The following is an 18,167-nucleotide window of genomic DNA, read 5'->3' on the forward strand; positions in this document are numbered from 1 at the left end:
TCTTCAACTCCCTTGGTATTGAAAGATTCCTGAACAAGAACTTCTTGAGCTTCTTACCAAAGAGGAATAGCTATGGAAGAAAAAAAAATAAGTGTGGTTGACAGTAGCTAATCTTTGTAAGTTTTTTCATCTTTCTACGAAATTCTTTTTGACATTCTCAAAGATGGCAGTGGCAATAGGATATCAGCCAGAGTAGATTGGAGCTAGTTTCATAAATCGTTTTTAGGCTCTTTTCACATCTTCTCCTCAGTTTTCTATGGATTGAACTTTGAAGGGTCTTATTCCTCAGCTCATCACAAAAGATGAAACTGCTGAGTTAATTTAAGCGATGTTCAGCTTGGGAAGTCTCAAAGCAATCATGTCTGTTGTGTTTTATAAACGCTAATGCCAATTTTGGAAAAATAAAGTCATGTCAGTTGCTAATGGCTGTGTTAAAAGAGGTAAATCACACTTTTATTGCTTTAATACCCAAGTTTGATAGTGCTTTAAATGCTAATAAGCTCTGGACCTATTAGTTTGGGTAATGCTATTTATAAGGTGATTTCTAAGAAAATAGCTATTGAAATTAACATGAAATTTAGATACAATTTCTTATGTGTAGTACTTTATTTCTATGTTCACATATCATTGTTGTAATGATTGACCACCTGCTTAAAAAGCCCTTCTATAGGCTAGATGCCACTAGTTGTCTCATGCAATGGTCAGTTGAACTGAGCGAGTTATTGCCCAAAGATAGCTATCAAAGAACAAGCATTGGCAAACTTTGTGGTAGAGTTCATGCATCATGAAAAGATAGAACCCGAAAGGGTAGAGGCTGATCCAAAAGCAGGGCAGGCGGAAGACCAAGCATGGTTTATGGATGTGGACGAGTTCTCTAATTAGAAGGCAGGGGGAGCATGACTCATATTGAACTTGAGTAATTCTAGTACCACAAAGTAAGCCACAACTGAGTTCAAAAAAAAAAGTAAGCCACAACTGTCCCATGTGGCAGATTAGTTTGTAGTACTAGAATTACTCTTACAAAATTTCAAAATCTTCGAGGTTTTCAAGTATCCGAATTTGGGTTTTGGGCATGGACTTCTCCAACCATTTTCAAGTAGGCAAAAACTGCAAATACATAGCACCACTTGACCAGATTCTAGTTCTCAGATTTTGATGGTGTTGCGGGTGGTGATTTTGACTATGATGAGTGGAAGAACAATGGATAATCATTGAGAACCAACATATGGGATATTCTTCTTGTGATTTCTGCTTAGTGCCTTAGAAAATTTCTCATAAATTTTCAAATAGCTTCCACCTTTGTACTTGAAGAAAGTATGCTAAGGCCAACCAGCCAACTGAGTTGATGGTAGTTCAGTAGTTCTACTTCTACCTGATTTTTTTTTCCTTTTTAAGTTTCTTTGGAGAGGAGAAGAAGACATTGTAACTCATGAGAATTCTTTATTAGTTTTGAGTCATAAGAGATGCAAAATAGAGTGTCGACACACCATGTTATAAGCCCAAAATGACCATGATGGCAATATGGCTAAAATCAAGTAGAATGTCTCATGAACAAGCCTATATATCAGGAAGCACAAGTCAGCAGGATATATGAGAATAAAACTCATTTGTATTTCAGTATAATATTTTGAGAAAATTTCTCCACTAAGGCATTACAAGCTATTTTTCCCATTAGCAGGCACTTTGTTAACCAATTAACAATTTGACCACTGATCTGTAAATTTTTTTTTTTTTTAATTTTCCTTTTTTTTAAGAAACTAAATGAGTCGTTTAGGTGGGGACGAGCAACAATTTGACGACATGAAAGTTTCAAACTTCTCCCTTTGTGTTCCAAACACTGACCAACCAAATTGCCATACACAGTAACGTTTGGAAATACCAAAAACAATAATTTTAATATTATATAAAAATAAATAAATAAATAAAAGCCAAACGCGTTGATTCCAACAACACTTACGGATTTATTACAAACACTGGTAAGGATTGCACGTGACTTCTAACGACAAAGTTTATCATGTTTCGGTAATACTAACTCAATAATTATTTTGGTATTTTTTACCTAATAAATGAGTCTATGTCAAAAAATCACATCAGACTACTCCAATAAATATTACAATCTTTTATACTATCGGGAAAATAAATTAATCATTTATTAAAGTAATTTGATGTGATTTTTTGAAAAAGATGTCACTCATTTATTGGGTAAGAAATACTAAAACATTTACTAAGTTGGTATTACCAAAACATGGTATACTTTTTCGCCACTAACAATTTCTTAATAGAAGGAATTTAGTATCAAATGATACCATGTCAGAGGTATCAAACTCTAATAAGTGTAAGGCATATCAACAAAAAATAACTAACTCACTAACAATTGAAAGACATGTGTTAGTAGGTAGTTATTTTTGTACACATGTCTCTTGTTTATTGGATTTTGATACGGATGACGTGATATCATTTGATATAAAATACTTTTTTTATTTCCTATAACCTATTTACTAAAGACAGTATATATCTACTCACAATAAAATTCTACTAAGAATTATAACAAATGTCGTCATCTTCCAACAATAAACAACTAAGTTTAGATAAAACATTGTCACAATATTTAAATTTTTGCAATAAATGATGACATATGCTACAATTGAAACTCTTTATCAAATTAAATACCTACAACCATTTGCAATGAATATTTTGGGGGGAAATGGGCATTTACCCCTAATTTTAAAACTATACAATAAAATACTCAAGTTTTGAAACTATTTAGCAAAATGCCCCTATTTTTGAAACGTGATCTTAACAAAAATTGAGTTTTGTGTAAAATTCAATATTCTCAAAGTCGAGTAATATGTATATTTTTAAGTGTAACTCAATATTAATAGTTTCAAAACATGGACATTATGCTAGATATTTTAAAAAATAAGGGCAAAAGCCCATTTTCCCCCAATATTTTGTTATTCAGATTTCATAATTCCTTCTTTATCATTTTATTTTATGAGCCTAACTACGATGCTTAGCTTACTTTATTTTTAATGAATACCTTTTTAAGAGAGAAAACAATTTTTAAAAGAATAAAAAAATAACAAAAAACATATGTCATTGAAGTTTCTATTAGATAAAATTATAAATTTAGAAGATTTAAACCACTAATAAATTAGTGTTATCTAGGTAACAAATAGAATACCATACATCACTATTTTTACTTTCTAAGTATGACTAACATATAAAACCCAAAATACACGAAGAAAATTTATGGGACATTAAAATTTCATGAGGCATTTTAGATATTACACAATGAAACATTCTACGAATCATAAGATTTTGTTAAGGTTTAAATAAGAGAGTAATAGTAGGGACTATAACTTGTCTACAAAATATAAAAGAGGAAATTATTCAACTTTAAAGTTGGGGGGATGAAACTACCTCAAATATAAAGGGGGAAAGTACTTTTTTACATAATTATTTTTTGTTAGTAAAATTATGTGTTTTTACTTTAACCAATGTGTTAAAATATATATATATAAAGTTAGCCCAAGAAAATTGTCCATAAAACTATGAATTTTGGCTCAACAAATTGGCTAAAAAAAAAAAAGTCAAGAACACAATAAATGTCATAATATTTTTTCAATACCTTTATTTTAGCTATGGTGGGCCATGGTATCATCTTTTATAATTTTATTATAGAGTAATGCTACATCTACAACATTTTAACAACAAGTCCTAGGTGGTAAATTGCTATTGGTTTTTAATTAAAACAACCAATTTAAACTATGCATTAAAAGAAACAACAACAAAAAAAAAACCAACAGAATAAAATTATGCATGAAACAGTGATTTTTTGCTCACCAAAGTTGACTAAACCAAAAAATAAGTCTGTGAACACAACAAAATGTCACAATATTTTCACAATACCTTTATTTTTAGCCGTGGTAAGTTTCGGTTTGATATATTATTATTTATTTTATAGAAATGCTATCTCCATAATATATTCATAACAAATTTTATATGGCAAGTTGTTACTGATTTTAAAATGGATCTATGACTAATATCATTTTATTATCCATCAATAATAGTTTACCTATGATTTGTTATGAAATTAATATGAAAATGTTGTGGACTTAGCCTTTTTTTATTTGATCTATAAGAAACTAAAATATCAAAAATTGTGAAAATATTGTGATAACAATAAGTGTTACAACATTTTCACAAAACATTTATTTTCAGTTGTAGTTGGTCACATTCTCATATTTTATTATTTTATTTCGACCAATAAGAAATTGACACCTAAATAATTGTGAAAATATTGTGAAATTTGTTGTGTCAGTATAATAATACATATGCCAACTCATACAATTTTTTTTCTTAAAGTACAAATCGAAAAATGAAAAAATAAAAAAAAAAACAAAAAACAAAACAAAACAAAACAATGAAGATTAACAGTACATATTGAGCAAACTAAAAAGTACAATAGCTTTTACACATTCACACCACAAGTGTTACAACATTTTCACAAAACATTTATTTTCAGTTGTGGTAGGTCACAGTCTCACATTTATTATTTTATTTCGACCTATAATAAATTGACACCTTAATAATTGTGAAAATATTGCAAAATTTGTTGTGTTAGTATAACAGTATATATAGGCCGGCTCATATAAATATTATAAAAAAATTACTAAAAAAAAAACTATAACTACTTTGTCAATTGAACAAACCAAAAAACGCGGTAGCTACTGTAGCTACACGCATTATAACAATATATATGCCAGCTCATATAAATATAAAAATAAATAAATACACAAACCAATGACTAAAAAAAAAAAAAAATTATAGCTAATATAGCTACAACGTCATTTCAAAAAAACCAAAAAACACTCTACGCGCATTCATACTTTTTTTTTTTTTAATATAGAAATCAATTTATTTATTTTGAAAGAGGTCACTGGCCGCTGGAAAACGTTAATTAAGTGACTTTTAGTTTTTTAAATTTGTTGGGTCAACTTTCAATATGGAGGGGCGTGGAATAAATTTTAATCCAAATTTAATAATCTTTTGTCTATAAATAGTAAATATACTTCTTTCTTTAAATCTTCTGTCTCAAAAAAAAAAAAAAAAATTCCTATTTAAAGTTTTAAACTGTTTTGGCGCCATGGCCCCCTTGGTTTATATGTGGTTCCCTGTATAATAAAAATACAAGTCATATAATTGGAGAAAGAAAAATTGTCCTTCCATGACCTGAGAAATTTACCTCATAATATTTCCTTAAAAAAAAAAAAAAATTTACCTAATAAATTCAATGGTGTCTCCAAAAACTCAATGATTGAGGGGCCGTTTGGTAATATTGTTCTAGTAATGTTGTTTAAATTTTTTGAAAATACGTGAGATGGGGTGAAAAAGTGTTGTGAAAATACGTGTTATGTTGTTTAAACAACGAAAACCGTTGTTTAAATACCCCTACTAAACACCCCCTAAAAAAATATATGGCAAAAGTATGTAGTTAATGGTGTTATTTATTTATTTATTATACAAGATAGAAATTCTACTATAGTTTAATCTAAGTGTATGTATATAAAACTCCCTATTAAAGACTTGAACTCCGACTCTTGTCCCCTCATACCCCATAAACAGTTATAATTGTAGAGTAACCATCACACCAAAAGTGTACGGTGGTTAATCATGTTATATAGAAATCAATTTATTTATTTATTTTGAAAGAGGTCACTGCCCACTAGAAAACATTAATTAAGTGACTTTTAGTTTTTTAAATTTGTTGGATCATCTCTCAAAAAAAAAAAAAAAATTTTGTTGGGTCAACTTTCAATATGGAGGGGCCTGGAATAAATTTTAATCCAAATTTAATAATCTTTTGTCTATAAATAGTAAATATATTTCTTTCTTTAAATCTTCTGTCTAAAAAATAAAAAAATTTATTAAAAAAAAAAAAAAAACCTATTTAAAGTTTTAAATTGTTTTGGCGCCATTGCCCCCTTGGTTTATATTTGGTTCCCTGTATAATAAAAATACAAGTCATATAATTGGAGAAATAAAAATTGTCCTTTCATGAGCTGAGAAATTTACCTCATAATATTTCCTAAAAAAAAAAAAATTTACCTAATAAATTCAATGGTGTCTCCAAAAACTAAGCGATTGAGGGGCTATTTAGTAATGTTGTTTTAGTAATGTTGTTTAAGTTTTTTGGGAATACATGAGATGAAAAAGTATTGTAAAAATACATATTATATTGTTTAAACAATGAAAACCGTTGTTTAAATACCCTTACTAAACACCCTCTAAAAAAATATATGGCAAAAGCATGTAGTTAATGGTGTTATTTATTTATTTATTTATTTATTATACAAGATAAAAATTTTACTCTAGTCTAATCTAAGTTTATGTATGTGAAACTCTCTCTTAGGAACTTGAACTCCGACTTTTGTCCCCTCATACCCTATAAGCACTTATAATTGTGGAATGACCATCACACCAAAGGTGCACAATGGTTAATGATGTTATTATATAGTCAAACATTCACCAATTAACGCTCTATTTGTTTCAACAATAATATTTTCTAGAAAATGAGTCATTTTCCAAAAAAAATGTTTTATATAAAACTATTATATTTTCCTATGTTTGGTAGTAACCTTAAATAAGTAAAATATATATATATATATATTAACTTTTCTTATTTAGCTTAAGGTGAGATAGATTTGTTTTTTTTTTTTTGTTTTTGTTTAAATGAGTGAAAAACAATCTCTAAAAATAACCATATTTTTTGTGTTAACCAAAGATATTTTTCCTTTATTAGGTGTTGGCAATCATTGACAATATATATATATATATATATAGAAGAAAATTGAGGATTTTTTTTTTCAATGAAACAAAACTAAGTCAACTTGAATTACAACATAAAGAATTACTGGTGGAACATCTTCTATCCAAACCAAAAAATATGTGACATGTAAAACATGTCTAGCAAGATTATGCGTTACAAAATTACCATCACGCCTAACATCAGAAAAAAAAAAACATATTGCCAAATGTCTCTATATGACACTTAGCATCTTGAAGTAGGTGACCAAAAGAGGACAGAATTAGCTTCGTCCTGTAAGGATCGGAGTTGATGACTATCTCCAAATCACCCTCAATGAATAAGAGCTACAACAAACCACAACCAAAAGCTATAGCGTTTTATGAAAAACAAAAGAGTAGAAACAAATCGTGTTACACGGCCAAAATGTGCTTTTACCCCTTTCTCACAAAATTTCCATCAAAATGCCCTAGTCTGAAACTAATTAGAGAAATGCCCCTGTTTTGAAACTCGATTTTCTAAAAATCAAGTTTCAAATGTATAACTCGATTTTTGGAATATCGAGTTATAGTGAACGTGGACTTAGAAATATTTTTTTTTTTGGAACTTGAGTTCCATGTAAAGTACTCGAGTTCATGGAACTCAAGTTCCACTTGATTTGTTTTTCAAAGAACTCGAGTTCCATGAACTTGAGTACTTCACATGGAAGTCGAGTTCCAGAAATATATATATATATATATTTTTTAATTTTTAGTTCGTTATAACTCGATTGTCCAAAAATTTAGTTTTAAATTGGAACTTGATTGTTAGAAAATCGAGTTTCAAAATCAGGACATTTCCCTAAATAGTTTCACATAGGAGGCATTTTGATAGATATTTAAAAAAAAAAAAAAAAAAAGGGCAAAAACCCATCTTCTCCCGTGTTACACTGAGTAGGATTTGGTAGAGCTGTTACCTAAGGCTAACAAGCAAAAACTGCTGGTCTGGACCATTCTTATCAAATTGCTTAATTACAAAAGAAAACATAGCAAGCACATAGTAAGACTGGAAGGATTTTATGGACCCGTTTATTTTGTCACATTAGTTTGGTATATTGTGGTATTGGCATTAGTACAAATCATCTTCAAAATTCTGTAGTGGATGAGTTTGCATTCTAATGATCACGGAGCTCAGGTTCTGTCATTTATGGCCCCTAGGCTACAAAATGTGTGAAATTCACAATTCCTTTTGAACAAACCTAGGGTACCAGCTTAACAATCATTAAAAGGCCTTCCGGGACCTGGCCCAAATGCGTGGCCACACAAAACTGTTAGAAAACTTCCATGGGCTTCTTAGAGCATCCACAGCAGTGGAGCAATAATTATAGCTATTTAGCACTACAAAAAACCACTTTATCTATTTTACCTACACTAATACTACAGCAGTGGAGCTATTTTATCTTCCAACACAATAAAATAATATAACAACCACGATAAAATAATATATATCCACAGTCAGCTATTTTTTTTTCTCACTATTCATCTTCTCTCTATTTTCTCCCTCTCTTCCCTCTTTTCAACCCACAGCCCCTCACGGCACCAACACCATCACAACCACCACCAGCCCATAGCAGAAGAAAAAAAAAAAACCACAGAAAAACTCATTAAAATAATAAAAAAACATCCACAAAAATTTTTTTTTTTTTTTTTTGGCAGCACAGCAGAATAGATTGGCGATGGAGCTAGCACCCCAGACCACCATCTGAGCTTGATCGATAGAGAGAAGAAACAAGACCAAGAGGCACAACACCCATCGACCCATGCCATCGCCGATCGCCGATCAGCCATCACCGAACCAGATTCGCTGAATCAAACCCAAACCACCGTTGAACCGGACCATCCATCGCCGATCACGCCATCGCCGACCACTGACCCACGCCATCGCCAACCACTGACCCACGCCATCGCCGATCACGCCATGAGACTGAGTCTGATGAAAAGAAAGAGAGAAAAGATAGAGAAGGAAGAGAGAGCTGAGACTGAGAGTTTGACGAAAAGAAAGAGAGAAAACATAGAGAAGGAAGAGAGAGAGAGAGAATATTTTAATGAAAAGGAGAGAGAATAGTCAAATAAAATATATTATTTTTTTTAGCTTTGGAGCTACAGTGCACATCTAAAGATAGATGTGCACTGTAGCAAATCATCTAAAATTTTAAGTTATGCCTCCACTGCTGCAGCACGTTTTTTGTGTTTGTAGAGCTAAATTTTAGCAATATAGCATTATAGCTACACTGCTGTGAATGCTCGTGCACAATGAGATTTAGCACATTTCTATTAAGTTGAATTCTATGAAGTTTATTGATACTTTTTGTTATAAATCTGTTAGTCTATAAAATACTTAATTTTGCATGTTGAAAATGTTTATACATTTTTTTACATTGCTACTTTTATTTTATTTTTTGTTTGTGTGAGTGTCCAGAATGACCAAAACTGGTATAGAAGTATGACTGTGCTCTTGAGTATGTGTACTTAGGACCCTATGAATCTTATGAGGTCTTGAAAATTACTAGACCAACACTCACGTGATTTGTGTTACACTACTATGTATAACATAACATAGATTATGTAAATAAATTAATTGTCATATTTTAATTTGACCCAAGGATAAATTCGTAGCTTCGTTATTAAAGAGTTGAGGTGTAACCGTTGACTAGGACTCTAGGGGTAAAGAAATGCTTCAAGGCAAGTTGCAAGAGTAGCAACAAATCACGGCAATTGAATTTCAAAACTCTTAGCTCGTTGGTCTTCTCTGTATATAAAAATTACTTAAATTGACAACCAAAGTTGAAAATAGATGGGCTTATTAAAAAAAATAAAAATAAAAGAAGAAGAAGAAGAAGAAGAAGAAGAGGAAATAGATGGGAACCGGTGGGATTTTGGAGATATTTAGATAAAACATTAAACATGTCTTTTCTAATTTTGTTTTAACAATTTGAGATTTTTTTTTAACTAAATAAAATTGTGTCCGACTTTTGTAAAGCAATATTTGCACATTCATCCAAATTTATCCGTTAATGAATTTCAATGATCTTCTTTTCTTCATTCTAAAGTATTAAATGTTATAATGAAATAAGGAAAATACTAACGAGTATTCTTATGACATTGGTTAAGAATCCATTTAAAGAAAGGTTTTATGGGGGAAAAAAAAAACAATTAATGTTTTGACAGCTTTTTTTATTTCCTATAAAAGTGATGTCAAAACTTTCTTAAAATGGATTCTTAACCAATGCCCTAAGGACACTCGTTAGCATGACCTATGAAAGAAAACAAATCATTGACACAAAAATAGTTAATGACATAATGTAATTCACCACCACAAATCAATATAATGGGAGTTCATATTTATAACCGGAGTTATTGTCAGACCACAATTAATTACACACATATTTTCACAACTATCTTATAATTAAATCCACTACCATAAAATAAAATAAAAACAAAAATCCACTACTTTTTTCTTACCATTCACAAATAGTTGTGAAAATATGTGTGGAATTGGTTGTGGTCTTAAATTTTTTCTTGTAATTGTGAATTGAGATCTAGCGTATGCCCAACAATAATGTGAAATGAAGAACAATAATTCTGTATATTTGAATTACAAAATCAACACAAAAATGGTATTTTAAGTCAACTTTGTGTGCGTTTAGATACCGCTTATTTTGTTGAAAATTAAAAACACTGTAACAAAATAATTTTTTAAATATGTGAATAGTGTGTTGAGACCTATTTTTAATGAAAGTTTTGTTGAAAAAAGAGGTTTCTGAGCCCTGTGAACAGTGCACGAAATTCACTGGAAAAGCTAAAAAAAAAAAAAAGAAGCAGACGCAGACGTGTGAACGTGGAACACAATCCAAACGGAGCTTTTGTTGTCTTTTTTTAGGTTGGTAGATCATAGTGGGAGACCTCACAAATTAAATGCCAATCAGCCTAAATGCCATTTGCAACAAGTCAATTATTTGAACTCATAATTCACACCAAATATTAATCAATCTTTTGATTCAATCTATATGAAAGATAAATCATATCTCCCAACACACTTCAAATAGAATATTGGGAAATTGTTTGTGAAAATATATATTTTTGGGTAAATTGCAAATTACACTCCTGAAATTTGGTCTGTTAGCAATTCACCCACTACGGTTAATTTCTGCCGTTAAGTGACACATTATCATACTGATGTGTTTTATTTTTGACAAATCAATCTCAAAACTATGTCATTTTAGTGATGACCAAGCAAAGAGTTGGCATGCATCAAAACTATGTAGTTTCAAAGCTAAACTTAAAACAAACACCTCCCCTAAATGGCACAATTTCAGCCAAAATCCTAAAATCTAAAAACAAAAACCCACAACAAAAAACTCAGGCAGCCTAAGTGACGACTTTGGCCTTTGTAAGTCTTAGCCGAGAAATACATCAAAACAAATGTTCAACCACTTCAAAATGGGAACTATGGGTCTCACCAACAAACTTGACAAAGTGAGTGTAGTGATTGCGTTGGAAAATGTATTCTTAAAGCACCTTGATTTATGAACTAATTCATAATTCTTTGAATATTGTTAACAGGAAATTCATTCATTAAAAGCCTAGTTAGAAGCTGCAAAGTATGATGTGATCAAATATTACATAGGTACCCTCGTCTCAATATTTGCAGTTGGTCTTGCTGTACTCCGCATCTTGCTGTAGAGGGATAATTGTTACTTTGGCAGTTAAAGATGACACTGATGAAAATTTTGAATTCGTTCTTTTCATGGCAATTGTGCGTTGGGGAAATTCAGGTTGTATTTCTTGTAATTTTTCCCCAAAACAAGGCTAATCCCAGGTGGTTGGAATAGTTTTCATAGTTCGCTGTGGATAAAGCTATACATCCAGACTTGTAGTTCCCATTTTGAAGTAGTTGAACATTTGTGGGAACTTAGTTTTTTGTGGTGAGTTTTTGTTTTTAGATTTTAGGATTTTGGCTGAAATTGTGCCGTTTAGGTGGAAGTTTTTGTTTTAATTTTAGCTTTGAAACTACGTAATTTTGATGCATGACAGCTCTTTGGTTGGCCATCACTAAAATGACATAGTTTTAAGACTAATTTGTCAAAAATAAAATATATCACCACGATGATGTGTCACTTAACGGCAGAAAAAATAAAGTTTTCAAAATTTTAGGGTGTAAAATCTAGTCAATCCCAAACTTTAGGGATGTAATTTGTAATTTATCTTATATATATATATATATATGTTGAGAAAGTGTTTGTGAAAATATAAACTAGAAAACTTCACTAAAGAAAACAATAAACAACACTGGCAAGGAGTTCAAATATGCCACAATCCAAATATTTTGTCCCACTTTTCTTGCTCCACTATATACTCCATCAATAAATACTTGTCACGTATTCACCTAATTAATTAAATACTATCATTATGCACAACTACTAAGACACCAGATATTTATTATTAATATATAACATAATAAAGAACAAAATGGAATAATTGTTCATGAAATATCAAATTGAGTATTTTTTTTTTCTAAAATACCCCACTTATAAAAAATGGTCGGCTTTAAAAATGTGTCTTTTGATTTATTTATGAATGCTTAAATAGAGATACAATAAGAAAGATTATTTTTTTTTTCAATAGAGGCTTTTCTCCTTTCTCTCTTATGTTATGATACTTTTCTAAATGTGTTTAATGATTTATAAATAGATATTTGACCCCAAAAAAAAAATTTACCAAAAAGTTGTTACAGATAATTGAAGAGTTAGACCTTAATTTTTCTTACGTTAGGCATTGTATCTTGAAGCTACGATTTTCACGAGATCACTTCCACCGGACCACCATAATGATCAATCTCAATTTATCAAAATCTCTCTTTTCAATTCAATTTATCAAAATCTCTCTTTTCAATTCAATTTATCTTTAGGTTCTTGTTTTTCTGACTATAGTTTGTATCTCGGCAAAATTTGCTAGTTGGATTGATTTTAAGAATTTTTTGGGTGAACAGCACACGCGTGAAACTAATTTGTTAGTTGGACTGTTTTTGAAAATCGAGTTTAAGAAAATCGAGTTCCAACCCATTTTTCTCTTGCCCGCACCCTGTCAGTGACTAAAAAAAAAAAAAGTGGAAGTCGAGTTTAAGAAACTCGAGTTGCATTTGCACAGAAGTCGAGTTTCTTAAACTCGACTTCCACTTTTTTTTTTTGGAAACAGTCTGACTAACGATATAGTTTCAAGCACATTTTGCTCACAAAAAAACTTCTAAAAATCAGTCTATTTAGCAAATTTTGCCATGATTTTAAGAATTTTTTGGGTGAACAGCACACGCGTGAAACTAATTTGTTAGTTGGACTGTTTTTGAAAATCGAGTTTAAGAAAATCGAGTTCCAACCCATTTTTCTCTTGCCCGCACCCTGTCAGTGACTAAAAAAAAAAAAAGTGGAAGTCGAGTTTAAGAAACTCGAGTTGCATTTGCACAGAAGTCGAGTTTCTTAAACTCGACTTCCACTTTTTTTTTTTGGAAACAGTCTGACTAACGATATAGTTTCAAGCACATTTTGCTCACAAAAAAACTTCTAAAAATCAGTCTATTTAGCAAATTTTGCCTTGTATCTCTGGTCGCTCTCCTTTTTTGTGTAGTCAAACTCTAATCATGCAGCCAATATTGGCCAAAGACAAATATAGCCCCCGTTTGGCAAAAAATTATTTTTGTCTACTTATTTTACTATTTAACTTATTTTTTGTACTATTCATATGTCTTACTGTGCTATTTTAACTAACTTTTATCTTTATTTATAATACTTTCAAAAAAAATTTCAGTTTTAACAAAATAAACAGATTTCAAATGAATCCATAATATAATGAATTATTTGTTATAAATATATATATTCACTAGGTACAATCGAATTTTAATTTACATTTAGTCTTTATCATTAGATTAAAATACCAGTTAGTTTTTAATATAAGTGCGATTAAACTTCAAATTTTATTATTTGACAATAAAAATTTTTATCAATTGTACTAATTGAAACCCATAATTTACACAAAACAAGCAATACTATGATTTGCAGCGCTTATAACACAATTTTCAACTGTTTTTCTCCACAACTTTTCTTCTCAATCCCTTGCCTTTTCTTTCTTTATTCTTCTCCCTATTTTTTAGCTAAAATTTTAATTAGACAACCAACATTCTCCAAAGGTGCGGAATTGCGGATAATACAATGAAATATTTGTTTATTCTTATTTTTTATATTAAAATTAAGAAAGTAAAATCAATGAGGAAAATAATCTTGCCTTTGGCTGATGCAAACATGGAAATTAATTATTCAGGACATTATCACAAAAAAATGGAATATTTATTTATTTATTTAATCACATGAAGAATCTTATGATACTCTTGAGAGGTATGCAACATATAAAAGAAAAGTGAAAATTTTCACATGCTAATCAGCTAAATATATTCTTTAAACAGTTGAATATATAACTTCATATACAAAAACGATATTAATAAATATCTAATGTTATAATATATAGTTCTATATACAAATACATTCATAGTAAATAAATGTCATAAAATAATTATAAAAAATTAAATTTAACAAAAACACAAAAAAGAAAAACAAATTATATTAATTTATTTATTACATTGCACTGGTTATCGACTAATGTTATTATATTGAGCATTGAGGTGACAAGAAATGGAAAGGGATCATAGGATGGTAGGTGTGAAAATATTGACCATTTAAATGGTGGTTTTTTTGAATTTGTATTTGAAATAATTTAAATATTAAATTACTATTTTGACCATTCACATAATGTTTGGTAGCACCTTGGCAGGTAGGGAAAGGGAAAGGGCAAGAGAAAGGGGAAATAGAGGAAAAAATATATCTTCTAATGTTTGTTTGGATGTAAGGAGAAAAAAAAAATGACAAAAAAAAAAAAGTTGCATACTATTCTTTACAAAGTTTCTTATTTTCTAAAAAAATAAAAATAAAATAAAAAATTTATAAGCTTCTTCTCTACCATTTTCACGTGTATTCAAAATAATAGGTCATAATATCCATTAATTTTATTCTCAACAATATATCTATTAAATTTGATTTTTTTTTTTTGTCATATTAAATGACAGGTGATGTGATAGAGGAGGGTAGAAGTAAAAGCAAAGGGGAGGGGGAAAATAAAGGTCGTGTCCCCTCCTCAATTGCAGAAATGGAAAGGCTTGTTTGGTTTCAAAAAGTGGTGTATCAACTTTTTAATTTTTTTTATTATTTTATATTCAAATCCTGAATTTGAATATAGAAAAAAAAAACACTAATTTTCACAATTAATAGTATTTGATAAGTTGTTTTGAATACATAATTTGAGTATAAAATACATTATACTTGGGTTTTGTCATTATTTTCTATTTTTTTTAAAGGTAACTTTTCTCGCTCACACACATCACATCACTAAAAAAAAGCAATCTTTTTGTTTTCACAGTATTTATGAATATACCACTGTATTTATATTCATAGAAATCAAAAACACTGAAAATTTGTATTCATTTTTCCGTATTTAAATCCACTTTTTTTTTTTTAAATTGAAAATGAATATTGAGTACAAAAACACAACCAAACTAGTTTTTTGATGGTAGGTCTCACAAAAAACCAAAAATGAATACTGAAAACACTACTTTTTTTTCTTAACCAAACATGCCCTAGATACTTTTTTTTTCTCCCTCTTTTAGCATTACTTTCTACCTTGAATTATTTGTAAAGACTAGATTATTTAGATCATATCACTATTTCATCCCAAATTGTTAATTGTTTATTTCATTTTGAGATGTCCTTAAATACGTATTTTTTTGAAAAATCAATAATATTAAGGCAAAGATTAATGCTATAGTCATAAACTATTTTACAAAATATTGATGTGACTAACCTCTTTTTGGTAGGGGTGGCAAAATTGGACACGACCTGCGAACCTGACACGAAATTAGTAGGTTGTGGGTTGAGTATTAATAAGTTCCTGTGATATTCATGTTGACATGAATGACCCATTTAATAAATAGGTTGAGTTAGTGTTTAACATACGAAGCTCGTTTGACTTATTTGACCTGTTTAATTAATTGACATTTTACTAATATACCTTTAAAACCTTAAATATATAAATTTATTAGTTGTTGTGGTTTATTTTTTTTTTGACATATTATGATTGATTATTTGTGATATTGAAATATGATTTAGTTTGAATATTTGTGATGCAATTACTCGTTAGTTCTGAATTTTATATTAAATTTTTTTTTCTTAAGTTTTTTTTTTCTTTTCATTTTGATAATATCTAATAAACAGGTTGATACGACTGATCCGTTTAATAAATGAGTCGTGTTAGGGTTAAGCAATCTTGATATGTTTAATAAACATGTTGGGTTAGTGTTGACCTATATAGTTAGATACTCATGAGTTGACACGACATGAACCCGACACGCGACCACGAATTGCCACCCCTACTTTTAGGTTTTCACTTAGGCCCACAAATTAATTTTACTTTTTCATTTACTAATAATCACTCACCACATCAGCAGTTTGTAAAATTTTTTGTAAACTAGTTGAAATCTCTAGCATTATTCGCAAAGGCAAAAGTATTTTTTTTTGGGATAAATTATTAACTTAATATTTATTTAATTTAAAAGTCAATACCTCTCTTTTGTTAAAAATTTAAATTTTAGAAATCTTTACATTTTAAGTAATGCTAGCGATACAAACTTTTTTACAAAAAAATTTAGAAACTACTGATATAGTGAGTAGTTATTGGTAAATTAAAAAGTGACGTTAATGGTGGACTTAGGTGAAAGAGTAATGCTACAGTCACAAATTATTTTACAATATTTTTACAAACTATTGATGTGACTAACTTCTTATTGATTTTCATTTAGGCATATCATTAATATCACATTTTCATTTATCCATAACCACTCACTACATCAGTAGTTTGTAAATTTTTTATAAAAAAGTTTGTAGCATTACTCTAGGTGAAGAATAACTGGTCACATATGTGGTCTGTAAAAATGTTATAAAATTGGTAATAACTATAGCATTACTCTTCATTTTGATTTGAAAAACAATACATTAAATAATATTCCCCTAAATAGCATTACTTCACAACATGTATTTTCACGTACTTTTTCACGCACACGAATTTCCATAAAACTTAAACACAGTTACTAAGGGGATGTTTAGATGCTTTTTTTTCATCACTCAATTTCCATCACTCATCACTCATTACTTATCACTTATCACTCATCACTCTAAAATATTACATCCGTTTGGCACCATCACTCAAATGCTATCATTTAATATTTTTCACACTATTTGTAGGCCCCAGCTCTGTCACTTGGTGTTACATTTTTTTTTTCTCCAAGTACCCAAACTCACTGAATCCAGAATTTTTTTTTTTTTTTTTTTTCCCAGAACTGAAGACCGAACCAGGAGAAGAAAGGGGAAAAAAAAAAGAAGTAGATTGGTCAAAAGTTGCAGCTGAGTGGGTCCCTCATGTGTGTTTAATTACAAAAATGTCATTGAGTTATGAGTTATGGAAATTGAAAATAGCCAAAATGTGTTTTCAATTTTCGTAACTCATAACTCAAAAATTAGAGAATTGAGTGATGGAAATAGAGATATGGTGGTGCCAAACGGACTTCTAGCTATGGATTCCATCATTTTTTAGTTATGAGTAATGGAAACAGAGAATTGACTTACGAAAATAAGCCAGCCAAACACCCTCTAAAAATCTCTTACCAAAATGGGCCTCATATCACACAAATGCCATCATTCAATATTTTTTGCCCTATTTGTGGGCCCTAGCTCTGTCACTTGGTGTTGCATTTTTTTTCTCCAAGTACCCAAACTCACCGAATCCAGTGAAAAAAAAAAAACTTAGAACTGAAGACTGAACCAGGAGAAGAAAGGAAAAAGAAAGAAAGAAAGAAAGTAGATTGGTCAAAAGTTGCAGCTGAGTGGGTCCCTCATGTGTGTTTAATTACAAAAAATCATTGAGTTATGAGTTATGGAAATTGAAAACAGACAAAATGTGTTTTCAATTTTCATAACTCATAACTCAAAAAACAGAGAATTGAATGATGGAAACAGAAATATGGTAATGCCAAACAGACTTTTAGCTATGGATTCTATCATTTTTGAGTTATGAGTAATGAATACAGAGAATTGAATTACGAAAATAAACCATCCAAACACCCTCTAAAAATCTCTTACCAAATGGGTCTCATATCACCCACAATTATAACAAACGACTCAATTGAACCAATAAAAATTTAGGGGGTCAAATAAAATGGCAATTCAACT

Source organism: Quercus suber, unplaced genomic scaffold (genome assembly GCF_002906115.3).
Source record: "Quercus suber isolate HL8 unplaced genomic scaffold, Cork oak 2.0 scaffold_45, whole genome shotgun sequence".
Lineage (NCBI taxonomy): Eukaryota > Viridiplantae > Streptophyta > Magnoliopsida > Fagales > Fagaceae > Quercus > Quercus suber.